Source organism: Aethalodelphis obliquidens, unplaced genomic scaffold (assembly GCF_003676395.1).
Source record: "Aethalodelphis obliquidens isolate GAN/ISIS:26980383/991018 unplaced genomic scaffold, ASM367639v1 scaffold11, whole genome shotgun sequence".
Classification (NCBI taxonomy): domain Eukaryota; kingdom Metazoa; phylum Chordata; class Mammalia; order Artiodactyla; family Delphinidae; genus Aethalodelphis; species Aethalodelphis obliquidens.
Window position 1 is genome coordinate 39149555 of NW_020837955.1, and position 16468 is coordinate 39166022.

A 16468-nucleotide genomic window follows, 5' to 3' on the forward strand; every position below is an offset into this window, starting at 1 on the left:
CCTCCCTCCCTCCCTTCCTTCCTCCCTTCCTCCCTTCCTCCCTTCCTTCCTTTTTTTTTTTTGCGGTACGCGGGCCTCTCACTGTTGTGGCCTCTCCCGTTGCAGAGCACAGGCTCCAGACGCGCAGGCTCAGCGGCCATGGCTCATGGGCCCAGCCGCTCCGCGGCATGTGGGATCTTCCCGGACCGGGGTACGAACCCGTGTCCCCTGCATCGGCAGGCGGACTCTCAACCACTGCGCCACCAGGGAAGCCCCTTCCTTCCTTTTTTAAATTCTGTGTCTTGACAATTCTCTTGGCTACTCCATGTGAAAATAAGAGTAAACACCAGTGGGAGAATTTGTCCAACTCTCTGTTTTTTGCTAAGAAATTGTGTCCTCAAGACCCTCTTCCCCTAATCATCGACGAGGGTGTCCTAACAAGAGTTGCCGTGTTAGTGATATGGGACCTCTCCTCTGGCCAGCACCGACGGCCCAGAGAGCTGTGTTCCTGGATGAGATGCCTGAGGTGGAACACAGACTGAAACTGAGCAGGTGTTAGTAACCATCTCCACTTACAGATGAGGAAAGGGAGTCTCAGAGAGGTGGAGGGACGCACCCATAGTCACACAGCTAATTTGTAGCAAAGTCCAAACTAGAACCCAGATGTACTGAGGCCGATTTCAATGCCAGCATCAAACAGGATTCGTTTCACTGCACTTCCCTGACCACATTAAATTACTGGGCAGTGAATTTTCTAGGATTGCTTTTAACTCCCTTTCTTTAATCTGCATGAAACTGGGCCTCTTAGCCATGATCCCTCCTCACTGTGAGCTCTGGCAGGCCAGGGGTCAAATGACTACTATCATGTGCTCCTCCGATGGGGCGGCCCCTCCCTCCCCAGCAGATGTCATGCCAGGGAGCTCTGCACAAATGGAGGGGAAGGATGAGTGCAGAATGCTGCTTCTCCCACATCAAGAGACTGAGAGTAAAGCAATAAGGAGGGAGGGAGCTGAAGACTGAGACTAAAGGCCTAGCAACGGTGCCATTTCCAAACCATAGTATTTCACAGACATTCCCTTTGTCTCCACCGATGGAGCAGAAAATCCTTTAGATCTAAAATCCCGTTTCTAAATATATTCTTCATCTCCTCTGTATTTAGTCTTATGCTCTATTAAACAAGGTATACAATCACTGGTTAAGGTGTATTCCAATTTTCCCCTGTTGAACGATTGTTTAAAATTCTAAAAGATTTGTCCAAGAAAATCAAAAGCAAATAAAGAAAACCCGGCCAGGAAAAATGAAATTCAAGTTTTCTTCAGCTAGGATTTCCTAGCTGCAGATCGGGGTGGGGTTGTTCATTGTTGATGTTATTCTTTTCGGAGGTTTGAATTACTGAGCTGAACTTGGAGACCCATTCTGAAAACAAGTCCTGTAGCACTCAGGGCACTAAGATCACTGGGGCCGAGAACACCAGAGGGTGGAGCTCCATCCTGCTTTGGGTCTTTGCACGAGCTGGGCCCTGCTCAGAATGCAGTGATGCAACACCGCCTGTTAAAGGTAGCTGTGAAGGCAGTGCTGAGACACGGGCACGTTCATTCAACAAATACTGACGGGAACACCCACTGTGTGCCAGCACTGTGTTCAAACAGTGGTAAGACAATCACCAAAATCAACTTTTCATAAGTAGTAAATCATGGATTTGCCAATACGTCAGATGACTAGGACCCCCAATTATTGATTAACCAAAAATTATTTTCAGTGAGTTATCTACAACCTTTGTATCTAATTGTTCCACCCAATGTATTTTTCGAAATGACAGCTGTCGTGTACTTTGACTTTTAGATCTTTTACATCCGAAGTGTTAAGGACCTTATGAAAAGCAGCTGTGCCTATCTCTTCCACGTGTCTTTAGTGCACTGTGCCATTCCTTGTTTTAATTAGCAAGTTGCTGTCTTTGGTGGGAAAGTGGTGGAACCACAGGTGTGTTTTCACACATGCATCGGCCACGCGCCCAGGTGTGCTGCCTGCACAACTCTCAGACCTGCACACACAGGCATGCTGCAGTTCATCATGCCACCAAAAGTTTTACCTCCACCTTCACGTCCACAAATCCCGGACAACTTAACTTGCGTATGGGAAAAGCCGAGCCATCTGCATGTAAAATGTTGAGCATCTGAGAAATTCTCAGGCATCTGAATTATGAAACACGTTTTCTTTTCACCCTGCAAGGTAAACTATCTGGATTCTTTCTGCAAATAGCAACAGAATTGAGGTGACTCAGTTGTACGTTTTTTATTATGGTTCATGATTCGTACGGAACTCATGGAAATTACAATGGATGCACAACCCATTTGCACATCATCTTGAAAAGTACTCAGGCACCTGTCACGTGAAGCACATTTTTTGTTTGCTTGTTTTACCCTATGTTGCAAACTATCTGGAAAATCAACTGCATCTCTCTCCCTTCCACTCAAGAAAACAATTCCTGGATCAAGACAAGTAAGATGAATTGAAAGACAAGAAGGAGAACTTGACCAACCTGGAAGTTTGTGCAGCTGAAAGGTAGAAACAGTAACATTTATAAAAACGCTTGACTCTGCTGACACGCATGAGTCGGTAAGGATGTGAGACATTGCCCAGGTAATGACAATTTTTGACAACCTTGCTGAAACGTGAATCGCTATAAACTTTTCAAATCGTGTCTAGAGAAGCTTTTGGTTCATTGATAACTTGGAGAATTGGTCACTCAAAAAATTGCTGCCATCTAGCAAATTGTACTGGACACAGTTAAGGTCACAGTAAATACTGTCGCTGTCCTCACGAAGCTGGCTCTCTTGTGGGGAGACAGACATTACCACACAGATAATTGGTTATAGTTATGAGAGGTACTGGGTGCTCAAGACCATGTGACAGTGCGACCTGCACGAATCTGAAGGGTGACCAGGAAGGTGATGAAGAAATGAAGAATGACTTCAATGAACTGAGGGGAGCACGTGCCAGGTAGGGGGAAAGCCTGTCAGAGGCCCTGATATTGGGTGGAGCTTGACTCACTCAGGAACCAAAAGGAGGTCAGAGGACCGCGCAGGGTGGAGATGATAGAGGAAAAAGCAGAAGGCGGGCCATTCAGGGCCTCCAGGCCACCCAAGAGCTGTGGACCGGCACCTTGCCCTTTGTGACCTTGACCATCTGGCCAATGTCGGTAACAGACAGAGACTTGAGGAACAGGTAACAACAACACGCCAGTTAAGAACTTTTGCTTTTTTAGAACAATCACCTTAGAAATAAGACTCACCCTTAGGATGCAGCAGGCGTGCTGAGTTTATTCTTTCTCCAAATTCTGAAAAAGACAGGTGGAAATATTTAGTTTGATTTCCATTTCTCCACTGGATGCGTTTGTTATTCCCATTTTCACTTCTGTGTTTCCGTGTTTGTTGAGGTTTACGTGAAGACTCGATGCTATTGTTTCCACCCTGGAAAGACAGCAGCTTTTGTCCTCTCGCAGTTTGAACGGGACAGTCCTCCGAAGACACAGAATAAAAGACAGCAGTAATTACAAGTGTGCTTCAGAACAGAGAGCACTGGAATGGAAAATGCCGGCCTCCACAATCATAAAGCAAAACAGCCATATATATTTTTCAGCTGAAGAGGAAATGAACAGTGTCTTGGAACGTGATGGTAAGTTCATCTCCATCCCATGCAGGGAGGAGAGAGAGGAGGTGAGGTCCCTCAACGAAGAAGAGATCTGTAGGTCTTTTAAGATCCCCTCTCTCCTCTTACCGTGTACCATAAAACATAACGGCGATTTCATCACCTTGGCAGCAAACTGTGAGCTAATAAAAGAGCCTTGTTACAAAGATAATAAGACAAAGTCATAAATGACAGACGTGGGCTGAGTCCTGACGTTACACCCCGATTTCTCCAGCTCGACTGGGATCCGAGGTTCATCAATTCAGTGAATTGTGTGGATGACCACCAATTTGTCCTTTCTTGCTTTGCTCTTTCTTCACATTCCAGGGTATTTCTGTCACCGGGGGTCCTTGCAAAGGCAGATAGGAAATGGACACAGCGTCAAGGCTTGCGATGTTGCCTTCGCAAGGTCTTTTCTTCCCTACTTCCTTCTAAGTTGGCTGTGAGGTAAGGAACCTTCCCACCACCAAGGCCTCACTGCTCCAGGTGTGGTCCTTGGACCAGCAACCCAAGCACCACTTGGGAGTTTATTAGGAATGCAGAGTCTCAGGTCCATGCCCAGACCGACTGAATCTGAATCTGCATTTTAACAAGACGCCCGGGTGATCTGTGTGCACATAAAGTTTGAGAAGCACCACCCTGGAGAATCTCAAGGCCCTGGTCAGTGCTTGAGGCTTTCTCGGTCTTTCTGTGAAAAGACAGAGGATTCAGGGCACCCCTGGGCCCATTTGACCTTGTACCTACAGAGAAGAATTGCAGCCTAATTCTTGGGCAAGGATCACTGTCCTTTTAGACTTTTAAAGATTTGGAAACTCAAGTAGGAGGCTAAAAGAGTTTATCCTGTTTTCCTAGGAGGTTTTCCCTTCGGCGCTTAAAACCGTTCTAGAAGGCATAACACCGACCTCAGTGTGCCTGATACGGAAGTAGGGAAGTAGAGGTTTTCCCCCAGAGGACCCTGAGACACATGCTGTTTCTTTGCACAGTTATATAAACAGGCTGCAGTGTGGTTGTCTTAACGTTTCATTTAGATTCCTACCCCATTGATTCAACGGTGGCAAATGATAGTAAACCGAATTCATGGTTCCGCCATGCCATGGTCCAGTCGTTTTGACAGTGGCAGAATGACCCCATCGGGGCTGTGTGCCTAATTAAGTACCTAGTCAATAACCTGCTCCCTCGGGACCAAGCCATTTGCTTTCTCCATCGTGGGAACAGGATCAAACTGGACAGTGAATGTGGGCAGTTCCTGCAGGAAGAACTCATATGAGGTGAGGATGGATTGATTGGAATTAGTTATTTCAGAACCAGCGCTGGAGACGGCAGAGAGAACGCGCTTTCCTTCCTCAGGTGATTCCAATACTCCTTCACAAAGGTGAGACAAGGACCACGTCCAGCTCGCCAGGGGCACACGCATGTGGGCCATTTAGAGCGAGCATCCTAATGTGCAGGCGTGTATGTCTCCAGGGAGGGCTCAGAAATTTGGGAACAGACCAGCATTGGTATGTTGGCATGCACACAGCTCACGGCTGCACGAGGTCTCTAATTGTTTTGCAGTGAGATAAGAGCTCTCCGTTTTATCCGAAGTCTCAGGACAGCTTACTGACTGCACTGTCTGGCTGTACAGCACATAATAGCATTGTTAGGGGAAATGTCAGCACAGGCACTGAAGGGTGGAAAAACATGAAATCAGATTTCTCACATGACGAGGGCTTGGACAGCAGTTGGGCTTCTGCTCCCGCTGAATGGGGCCGAGGATTCTTTTCAGGCTGATTCGATCAGACACCGCATAGTGTTTGTCCAGCCAACCCAGCGTGCAGTTAACACATTTTAACAAGTCACCTCCTCTTCCTCCTCCCAGAAAGAGGTCTGGGGCGGACAGACACTTTACCAGTCGCTTCACAGAGAAATCGTTTTCATAACATCCCGAGCCTCCTAAGACTTCACGTTGTATTCTTACATCAGCCATCTGCTAGGGTAGATGCATCCATACATCTTCCGCTGGCACAGTTAAAAGAGATTCTCTCTGTTCGAACCTTGTGTTACATTTACATTCAAAGTTACGTTGCTCTCTCTTTGCCCTTGCCCTCAAGGAATTGTGGGAATTCAAGTTAATAGGCTTTTAATGGTTCTGTGATAACTGTGATTATAAACTGTGAATCAGATTGCGGGAGCATCGAAGTTCAGCTGCATCTCATGCAAAGACATCACCGTTGCTTTTGATCCTCGGTTGAAATTTGGTTTCCAGTGTTCAGACACCACCACTGTAAAAAAATAAAAAATAAAAGCCACCTCATTTGCTTTACAATTGCTTTGATAACAATTTTAAAGCCTTTAAACACACATTTTCCTTTTGATATATTAGCAGTATTTAGAAACACATCCTGTTGCTAAAAATTAAATTTCAAAGTCTACAATTGTATTTCCTGCTTCCTTTTAGACGCTGGGTTTATTTAAAACACATGCAACATGTTAGACACGTGTGTGCGCACACACACACACACTCACACGTACTCACGCGCTGCCTTCAACATTTCACTGCCAAATATTTAGAAATAAATTTTTACTGAGTTCTCTGAACATGTAATTACTGCTTTGAGGCTAGTTAATGAAAATATACTTTTCTTTGAAACATGTTGGCTCTACTAAATGAGTCTTTCCTTGTGAGTCCATAGATGAATCGATGGTGAGCCTCCTTGAAAAAAAGAGGCATTCTGATCATTGTTGCCAGATGTCTCAAGCAAGCCTGCCAAGCTGGGGCCAGAAACACAGCCTTAAAATAGTAGGCACGGAACTGCACCATCAGCCAATTAGGGCCCTTAGAGCAAATTAGCTCTCATTTCCCATTGGCCAGAGCAACTGTGACTTGTGCACGGACAGCCCGGGAACATTCCAGTGAGCATCTCCTACTGTGGCCAACTGTTGCTGGCATCTGAAAAGGCCGCAGAGAACAGTCAGACCCCAGTTTTAAAAAACTGCCGTGCTGAAACACCTCAACTCACTTCCCAGCAAGATCCCCATGGCCAATCCTGGAGAGCAGGGCATTGTCTAAGGCAAAATAATCCCTGTGGGTAGAATAGTTCCACATGGCAAAGCCCTCACAAAGTTGGCCTCTAGAGAGAAGGTTGTACTCTCAGGTAAGGGAGCCCTTACCTACAGGCCATCCTTAAGGAGAAATCAATGAGGTTGGTTCAGTGGGAAATCCACAAGAATGGAAGCTGAGTGATCGAGCAACAGACAGTACATGATCTCCAGTTGGAGGTTGCATTCAACATCAATTTTAAAAGAGACATTTGAACAAAAAGCCATGGGAAGCATCGAACCCTTAAAGACCAGTTCATCTGTAAGGAACAAAGGACCACTGAAGCAGAAAGTCGCATCTACAAAGGTCACCTCTTGGTAACACATACCCCACTGGGCAGTCGGGAGCACTTTAGACCCTGTCCAGTGATGCTGCCAGCACTGACATCAGGACTAAGAATTAAGAAATTACTACTGGCAGCAAAGAGTGACTTGGTTGCAATAGCTCTCCAAAAGCCTTAAAAACATCCATGTTTATGATCCAGTAATTTTACTTCTGAAAATTTACCACAAGAAAATACCCACATGTTTGCACAAAGATGTATCCCGAAGTACGCTCATTATACTATTTGTTAGAGAAAAAAAATCGAAACATAAAGTTGAACCCAATGCAGTCATGAAAAACATAGAAGAATGACAACAGAAAAATGTTTACATTGCATTGTACAGTCAGAAAGAAAGGTAAATACTTCTACAGGGTGATCCTCTTTTGTAAAAATGTACATACACATTCATGGAAAGTTACACTAAAATTTTAGAATTAATTGAATTTCTTTTTTTTCTTCATTGAGCTTTTCCAAATTTCCATAATGAGCATGTATTGTTATTGTGGTAGGAAACAAAGCTAAAAGAATTTTAAAAGAAGGTATAGCAAAGCAAGTAATGCATGATCAATATCTTGCAACAGTTCAGGCCCGGACAAGGAGAAGGGCATGTAAATTAAGCTATATAGAGAATCCATGATGTCTGCTTAGAGCAGAGAGGGCTAGACTGACTATGGTAAAATCATGAATTTACGTGTGTTCCAGGAAAGTGTTTTACAGGCAATCCTCCACATTGCGTTAGGTGCTGAAGGTACCATGGTCAGTTATCAGTGGTTCATACTCTAGAGGGCCCACGGCCTGAATGAGGAATGCGTCCACACTGGTGGCAGGCAAAGTTCTCCCGTCAGCTCTAGTGGAATCCACCTTAATAAGCTTTGCATTATGGAAAGTAAAATCATATAAAGCTTAAAGTCAGCAGCAGCCTGACCCTTGCCCTTAACCCAGACTTTTAACAGTAAGACCTTGAAGTCAAACAGTGAGGAATAATGCAGTTCCAAGTTCCAGCAGTAGTTCTGGAAGCTCTCTAGCTGCTGAGGTCTTTAAGCAGGAATGTTAAGACATGCTCAAACGTCTTCACGGGCTCTTCTGAATACAATCTGAAACTGTCAGTGCTTCACATCCTCAGGAATCAGACCCCAAAAAGGTAGATCAGGTCAATTTGGGGTACCCCTCCTCTCCACTACTGAAAAGCTTTTGCCATGATTTCTTTGATACAAGCGTTAATTTTTATAGTTAATAGATCACCTGACAGACTTCCACCTGACAGGGGGTTAAGGCAGGCCCCAAGGGCACTGGCCAAGTGATCAAGGCCAAGGCTCAGTCTTAAGGACCAGAGTTGATAACTTCCATATTTAATTCATTCCATTATTAATCACCCTATCAATATCATTTAAAGTAACATATTTCTCTGTTAAACAAAATAGGCGTTTTCATCCTGCATCTTTGTTGACCATGTTTTCTGGATTTTAGTGCAGTTGGACTCTTCGGTCTGAAAAAATTGCCAACCTCTGTTCTAACCCAATCCAGTGGAGGAAAACAGAGTTTTTAAAAGTGTATCTTGAATTATCTGTTGTGTGTTCTCTAAGTTGTACAGTGAAGCAAAAGCCACCTGAATGCTAGTACCTCAATATTTCTCTGTATTTCTCAATATTTCTCTGCAGGACAAAACTTCCAACATTTAGAAATGTATAAGCAGTGGCAAAAACCCTGGGGAAACCCACGCAGGGATGGCGTCTGGAGGCAGCGCTGGCCGGTGGATGAGAACACAGCATGGGGTGCTTGCAGCCCAGCACCGCCACTTACTTGGCGTGCGACCTTGAGCAAGTTACTTAATCTCTTTGTGCATCAGTTTTATCACCTGTAAAATGGAAATAAAAAACTAGTACCTACCGCTTTGGGTTACTGTAAGGATTGAAGCTGTTGATGCAGGTCAAATGCACACAAAAAAGTGCCTGACACATAGTTAGGTGGAAATAAATGTTAGCTCTTTTGACTATATGTTACTGGTCCCCCAAAGTGCATGAATTTTGTCAAGAGGCCCATGGGAACTCAGTGGTGGTGAGGGCAGAACGAGGAGGGGGCCTAGGAAATCAGAGATGGGCAGGACCAGAGCTAAGGACCCGTTCTGAGGCTCTGGAGGCCGCTCCATAGAGTCGGGGCTTTGGGATGTAAAGGAGGCTGTGGCAGAGGTAGATGCTCTCCGGGCCAACCAGAAAAGCCCACCAAGAAGACATCCTAATTCTCAAAGATGGCTTCTCCAGGATTCTCCCAGGCCCTGACCTTGGATTCTGCCTCTCATTCTCTTCCTGGTTCAGACATGAGACCCCCTGCAGCTGTGTTGGCATCTGTTCTTATTATGACTTGGAGGTAGTGGGGTGCAGCCAGGTGGCATGTGAGTGGGTTGAGGGCGAGGAGCAGTGCTGTGCAGAAGGGGCCCCCCAAGCACCACACGGGGAGCCTGTAAGTCTCAAAGGCAAATATGGATTCTGTACAGCTTTGCTAATGGAAAGGCTTGCTTCAGTCTGAATTGAGGTCTTCCAAGCAAAATCACCAGCAGTGACAGGCTCTTCAATATGGGATCTAGCCACAGGCCAAAGATCAAGCTTCGCTGAACCAGAGAGAGGGAAAAAATGACAGTCAGACATCTTCTTTTTCCGCACACAGACTGTAATCAGCTCTCCACAAGGTCATCCTGGAACTCCAAGGACAGTCCAGACCCTCCTGGCTCTCCTCAGTAATGGACGGAGGCAATGGTGCAGATAATCCAGCCAAATGGTGGGTGATCCAAAAGCCATTTCCATTTGGCCTTGGGAGAAGTTTCCGTGCTCATTCTGAGTGTGGGTATATGCGAGCCTCCCCGCCAGATCTGGGGCGCACATTGAGGTCTGGGCAGGTCCCAAGTTGAGGTTACCCTCAGAGGGAGGCATCTCCCAGCAGCAGCTGTGTGGACTGTGGCCACTGCAGAGCACGGGCAGCTTTGCTGGCAGGTCAGGATGGGATGTGGGTAGGGGTTCTCCACCTGCCCCCTTCCCTGGTCCATTCTCCATCCTTGTCTGACTTGTCCAGAGGGCTGACCCTGCCAACAGCATCACCTGGGCTCCTTTGCCTTCTGGCTTTCTGGCAGGTTTGAGTGATAGGACGCGGGAGAAGAGAAAGGTGGGAAAACCTGGGATATCTCTTCCCTACTTCCTTCCTGTTCTGGCATAATTTCCCTGGTAACCTCTATTTTCCTTCCACCTCTGCCCTGGTTCCAGTCTTCACTGAGCTCCAGAACACCACTCCCTCCTTTATGCCTTTGGTCCCCTGGTGGTAGGGATGAAGGCTTGTAGTCCCACGTGGGTTCATGAGTGATGCCTTCATTAACGCATTTTCACTAAACCGTCTGGAGCGAGCTCTGTTTCCCGCTGAACCCTGGCGGACAGAGGGTGGTACAGGATGGGGATGAAGTTGGAGCTGGAGCTGAGAGCCTGGGAGGGCTGAAGCAGAGAGGCACCTCAATACCTGCTCAGAGCACAGCCCCTCCCTGCATCTGACTGAAGCCCATTGCCCCTCTCTGTGTAGAGGCCGCTTGGCTCTGCCTAGCCTGCCCCCCCATTCCAGACAAGTGGCATCAGGTACAACCCACCTGAATAATTCAGTGTTGGAGGCCAAGCCATCTCTTCCTTGTGGCCATCTGGGATGACCAACTTCCCTCGGAAATGGAGACATCACATTTTAAAAGGAGAGACTTACATGTGGAATCTAGAAAAATGGTACAGATGAACCTATTTTCAGAGCAGGAATAGAGACGCAGATGTAGAGAACGGATGTGTGGACACAGGGCAGAGGAGAAAGGAGGGTGGGATGAATTGGGAAATTGGGATTGACATATATACACTGCCGTGTGTGAAACAAATAGCTAGCGGGAACCTGCTGTATAGCACAGGGAGCTCAGTGGGTGCTCTGTGATGACCTAGATGAGTGAGATGGGGGGAGGGGGGGAGGCAGGTCCAAGGGGGAGGGGATGTATGTATACATACAGCTGATTCACTTCATTGTACAGCAGAAACGAACACAACATTGTAAAGCGACTATACCCCAATCAAAAAAAATAAAAAGATAAAAGGAGCGACTTACCCAACATCCTTGAATTTTCCTTCTGAGCCCCCTTCTCTAATCCTGTCCTCTAAAAACTGGGATTGGGATTGGTTGAGAGGCTCTTTCATTGATCACCAGTTCTTTGACCTTGACCCTGACCCTATCTTCTATAATCACCACCCGCGTTCTTTCTCCTTAGTCTGCTCAACTTTCTGGCTTCCCGTTGGTTGAAGCCATAGCTGCTCCAACTCTGCCTCTGTGACAATCCATTTGCTTGTTCTATTGCTGGACAATTCAGTTGTTTCTGATCTAACATCTAGTTATATTGCAGAGCTTCTGGCCTCTGTGAGTGGCACCACCATTCGTCCAGTTCCACACACCAAAGGTTTGGGTGTCATCCTCGTACCGTCCTTTCCTCCACTCCCCAAATCCAAGCCATCCCCGAGTCTCGGCATATCTCTCTAATCCATCCACCTCTCTTGAACTCTGCTTCCAACACCCTGGTTTAAGTGACACGACTTCTCAACTGGGTGGCTGCCTCCCTCCAGGAATCCCCACATCCACACCGCCCTCCTCACCAAGCCATCCTGCACCCCGTGGGCTTTGAAAATGTAAATCAAACCATGTCAACTCTTAAAGCCCCTTCAGAGGTCTCCACTACGCTGAGCACAAAGACAGCCTTTCCTGGATCCAGGGACCCCTGGCCGCTCTGGCCCCTGCCCTTGCCTCTGGCTGCATCTCGCACCATCTTCCCCTCCCTTTCTGCATTCCCTCCACAGACCTCCATCTGCTCCCACTGACCTTAGTACACTGCTCTGCCCCATGCCCACCTTTACCCCTTTATCTCCTTGACTCCTATTCATCCTTCAGATCTTAAACATCACATCCTCTAGACCAAGTCGGTTCACCCAGGTAAGTGTAGAAACCTGAACCTTCCTTCAAAGCTCCCATCACAGTTTGTAATATGTCATGTGTTCTACTAGCTTCATAAACCCAGGAATTACCTTTGGTGTTGCTCTCACCCCCACATCCTGGTACACGGCAGGTGCTTAATACTCTTGAATAAATGACAGGTATTTTTCTACTAAAAATATGCTACAGACAAATTTCTGGGTCAACATGGCCAATTTACCACATGCTTCTATTTCCTCTCCTTCTGGAATCCCTCCAATAAAGGAATTTTTCAAAGGTGTAGACCCACAAGAGCGAAGAGCACTGAAGAGGAGACAATAAGGAAAGAAAGATGCAGCAGATTGTTTTGGAATATACCAAGCAGGTGGAGAGACAGTAGCGGATGCAGCAAAGAGCAGCTGCTACATCTCAGGTGCCACTAGGAAGTTAGCCAGGTGACACACACAGAACTGGGAGACACAAATAGTGTGGAAAGTGGGGGCAGGGCAAGTCAGGGGCTGAAAACAGAGGATTGGTTGAAAAGTTGTAGACAGAAGGGTTAAACCCTCACTCCTTTCCCACCCTATGTAGCCAAGCAACTATTCCTCCCGTCTCCACTCTGACATCACCAGCAGGCGAGCAGAGGCTTATCCTCCAGATAAAATGAACCCGAGAGCCTTCATAGGTGAGACATGAGACATGGAGGTGAAGGAGCACAGGACTAAAAATGGGCAATTCAGTGAAAGGCTAATAATCACAGCTAATCTGGAGAAAAGCCCTTAGGCACAGGGACGCAGCTTCTGGCAGCCACAAGTTGGCCAGAGCACACTGAATGGTCTCCAGACAGGGGCGGGGCACAGATAGAGTCCATTCCAATGAACACGTGTGATGTGACAGCCGCAATTTGATCCTGGATCAGCAAAAGAAGAAAGGCAGCTATAAAGGATGACATGAGACCATTGGGGAATTCAAATACAGACTCTATATTGGATTTTATTTTATGATAATAATATTATGCAAATATAGGTGAATGTCCTTGTTCTGAGAAGAGCTATGCTGAAGTATTTAGGATGGAGGCATCACAATACCTGTACCTTCCAAATATTCAACAAAGGAAATTATACTCATATAGATATATATGTGAATATATGCATAGAGAGAGAGAAATATAAGTGGATGGATGGATGACAGACCAACTGACCAGGAGAGAAAAAGACAAAATCAGAGGAAGCTAATGTGGCAAAATGTTAATAATAATGAGGCTAGGTGTGGAGTATTCAGGTGTTTGTTGTTCTGTTCTTTAGGTTTTTTTAATAGTAGGCTTGAAATTTTTCAAAATAAAACAGAAAAAAAAAAAAAAAAAGGAATCCAAGTAGCATAACCATTTCTCAGCAGCAGCACTGAAAGCTAAAACCAATAACAAGGGTGCCTTATTCTGAATGATTTTTCAATTCAGGTTTCTATTCCCAGCCAAACTATCTTCCCAAATAGTAAGGGTAAAACAAATATATTTTTAACACATGCAAGAACTCAACATTTTTATATCCCATGTAAATTTTCTCAGGAAACTATTGAAATATGTGCTTCGAACTACACAGATGGGATGCGGGAAATAGCAGGAGAAAGAAGGGAACACACAAGATGCAGTGGTGCAAAGAAACATCCACTCCAGACTGGAGCAGGAGGATATTGGGCTTCTGCAAAAAGAAGAAAAACAAAACAAAACAAAAAAGAACCTTATGCCTGCCCCAGTGGAGCTTGTTATCAGTAAACATGTAGCAGGGCACTAAGGAAAATGTAGTGATGATAGTACATAGAAAACTGAGCAAATGTAAAGTTGATGTCACTGTTAACGCCAGAAAAAAAAAAAAAAAGTATTCCGGAAAATAGACAAGGGACTGGAGCACGTCTCGCTCAGCAGCTGACAACATTTGTAAAGTTACAACAGACAAAACACTGGTTGTTTGTTTAACCAAAACTATGCAAGGGTGGGGGTGGGGAGTGTGTAGAAAAGTAGGGAGTTGTAATTAAGTCCTCACATGTCTGATTTAACATGTCTGGAAATTAAAAGATAATGTTAAAAAATGATTAATCAAGAAAGAGCCATCCAGGGCTTCCCTGGTGGCGCAGTGATTGAGGGTCCACCTGCCGAGGCAGGGGACACGGGTTCGTGCCCCAGTCCGGCAGGATACCACATGCCGCGGAGCGGCTGGGCCCGTGAGCCATGGCTGCTGAGCCTGCGCGTCCAGAGCCTGTGCTCCACAACGGGAGAGGCCACAGCCGTGAGAGGCCCGCGTACCGCAAAAAAAAAAAAAAAGAAACAGCCATCCCAAACAACGGAGCAGAGGCTCAGACGGATATCTGGATATCCACGTTCATAGCAGCATTTGCAGCAGCCCAAAGGTGGAAACAACCTAAATTCACAGGCAGAGGAATGCATAAACAAAATGTGGCATATACATACAATGGAATATTACTCAACCTTAAGAAGGAAGGAAGCTCTGACACCTGCTGCAACATGGATGAGTTCTGAAGACTTTATGCTCGGTGAGATAAGCCGGTCACAAAAGGACAAATATTGTGGTTCCACTTCTATGAGATACCTAAAATAGGCAAATTCATAGAGACAGAAAATAGAGGTTATGAGGGGCTGAGGGGCTGGGGGAGTGGAGAGCTATTGTTTAATGGGCACAGAGTTTCTGTTTGGGAAGGTAAAAAAGCTGTGGAGTTGGATGGTGGTGATGGTCCCACAACCTTGTGGATGTGCTTAACGCCACTGAACTGCACACTTAAAAATGGATTAAATGGATTAAAAGAAATATTTGTGTAAGAATAATATTTGGAGTTACAGTGGTAACCAACAGAAGCAACAGCCGGGAGCTGTGAGCACTTACCTGGAAGCGATATGGGGAGACGGGAGGAATGTGGCCAGAGACTGCTCCTTTTTATTACAGCCCTTTTTGCACTGTTTGACTTTAAAAGGTACAGTGTTCACATTCCTACAGGCCTGCTTTAAACACTTTCTGTGTATGCTCATTTAATTCTCATACCACTACAAGGTAGGTGTCTGTTCCACATTTTGAAAGGAAGAAAATAGATCGAGGGAGGTGGAGAGGGCTCCAACCCAGGCGGGCTGACTCCAGAATCCCTGCTCTTAATCATTCTACTTTGCTGCCTTTAATGCATGTGTATTACTGTGATACAAGTAAAAAATTACTTTTAAAAATATGCTTGTATACATATTTTATGTGCTAGTGTGAGAATATCAGATTCCTGGGAGTGGAACACCCCCAATTTCTACAAAAGATGAAATATGGCATTCAGTTCATCATGTGGGCATAAAAGCTACTGGAATAACACTGATAGACATTATGCTCATTTTATTATGGAACTGAATCACAGAAGCAAATGACTTGTCTTTGTATTATAATTTTTTTTAACATCTTTATTGCAGTATAATTGCTTTACAATGGTGTGTTAGTTTCTGCTTTATAACAAAGTGAATCAGCTATACATATACATATATCCCCATATCTCTTCCCTCTTGCTTCTCCCTCCCACCCTCCCTATCCCACCCCTCTAGGTGGTCACAAGGTACCAAGCTGATCTCCCTGCGCTATGTGGCTGCTTCCCGCTAGCTATCTACTTTATATTTGGTAGTGTACATATGTCCATGCCACTTTCTCACTTCGTCCCAGCTTACCATTCCCCATCTCTGTGTCCTCAAGTCCACTCTCTACGCCTGCATCTTTATTTCTGTCCTGCACCTAGGTTCTTCAGAACCATTATTTTTTTAGATTCCATATATATGTGGTAGCATACGGTATTTTTCTCTTTCTGACTTACTTCACTCTGTATGACAGACTCTAGCTCCATTCACCTCACTACAAATAACTCAATATCGTTTCTTTTTATGGCTGAGTAATATTCCATTGTATATATGTGCCACGTCTTCTTTATCCATTCATCTGTCGACGGACACTTAGGTTGCTTCCATGTCCTGGCTATTGTAATTAGAGCTGCAAGGAACAATGTGGTACATGACTCTTTTTGAATTATGGTTTTCTCAGGGTATATGCTCAGTAGTGGGATTGCTGGGTCGTATGGTAGTTCTATTTTTAGTTTTTTAAGGAACCTCCATACTGTTGTTCTCCATAGGGGCTGTATCAATATACATACCCACCAACAGTGCAAGAGGGTTCCCCTTTCTCAACACCCTCTCCAGCATTTATTCTTTGTAGATTTTTTGATGATGGCCATTCTGACCGGTGTGAAGTGATACCTCATTGTACTTTTCATTTGCATTTCTCTAATGATTAGTGATGTTGAACATCCTTTCACGTGTTTATTGGCAATCTGTACATCTTCTTTGGAGAAATGTCTATTTAGGTCTTCTGCCCATTTTGGATTGGGTTGTTTGTTTTTTTGATATT

The 16468-nt window shown here is 45.3% G+C and overlaps 1 protein-coding gene across 10 annotated transcripts in view; it reads right to left on the reverse strand.

The window, feature by feature from the left end:
* Positions 1-16468, reverse strand: part of TEX36 (testis expressed 36) — a 45098-nt gene that overhangs the window by 10391 nt on the left and 18239 nt on the right. For 7 of the 10 annotated variants that reach the window (XM_027112907.1, XM_027112906.1, XM_027112902.1 and 4 more), the window contains 5 exons: positions 14518-14638; positions 11184-12945; positions 10693-10808; positions 8958-10543; positions 3272-5927 (listed from right to left, as the gene is read on the reverse strand). The gene's annotated coding sequence lies outside the window, so the exon portion shown is untranslated. The other 3 variants (XM_027112908.1, XM_027112909.1, XM_027112910.1) reach the window with 3 other exon arrangements.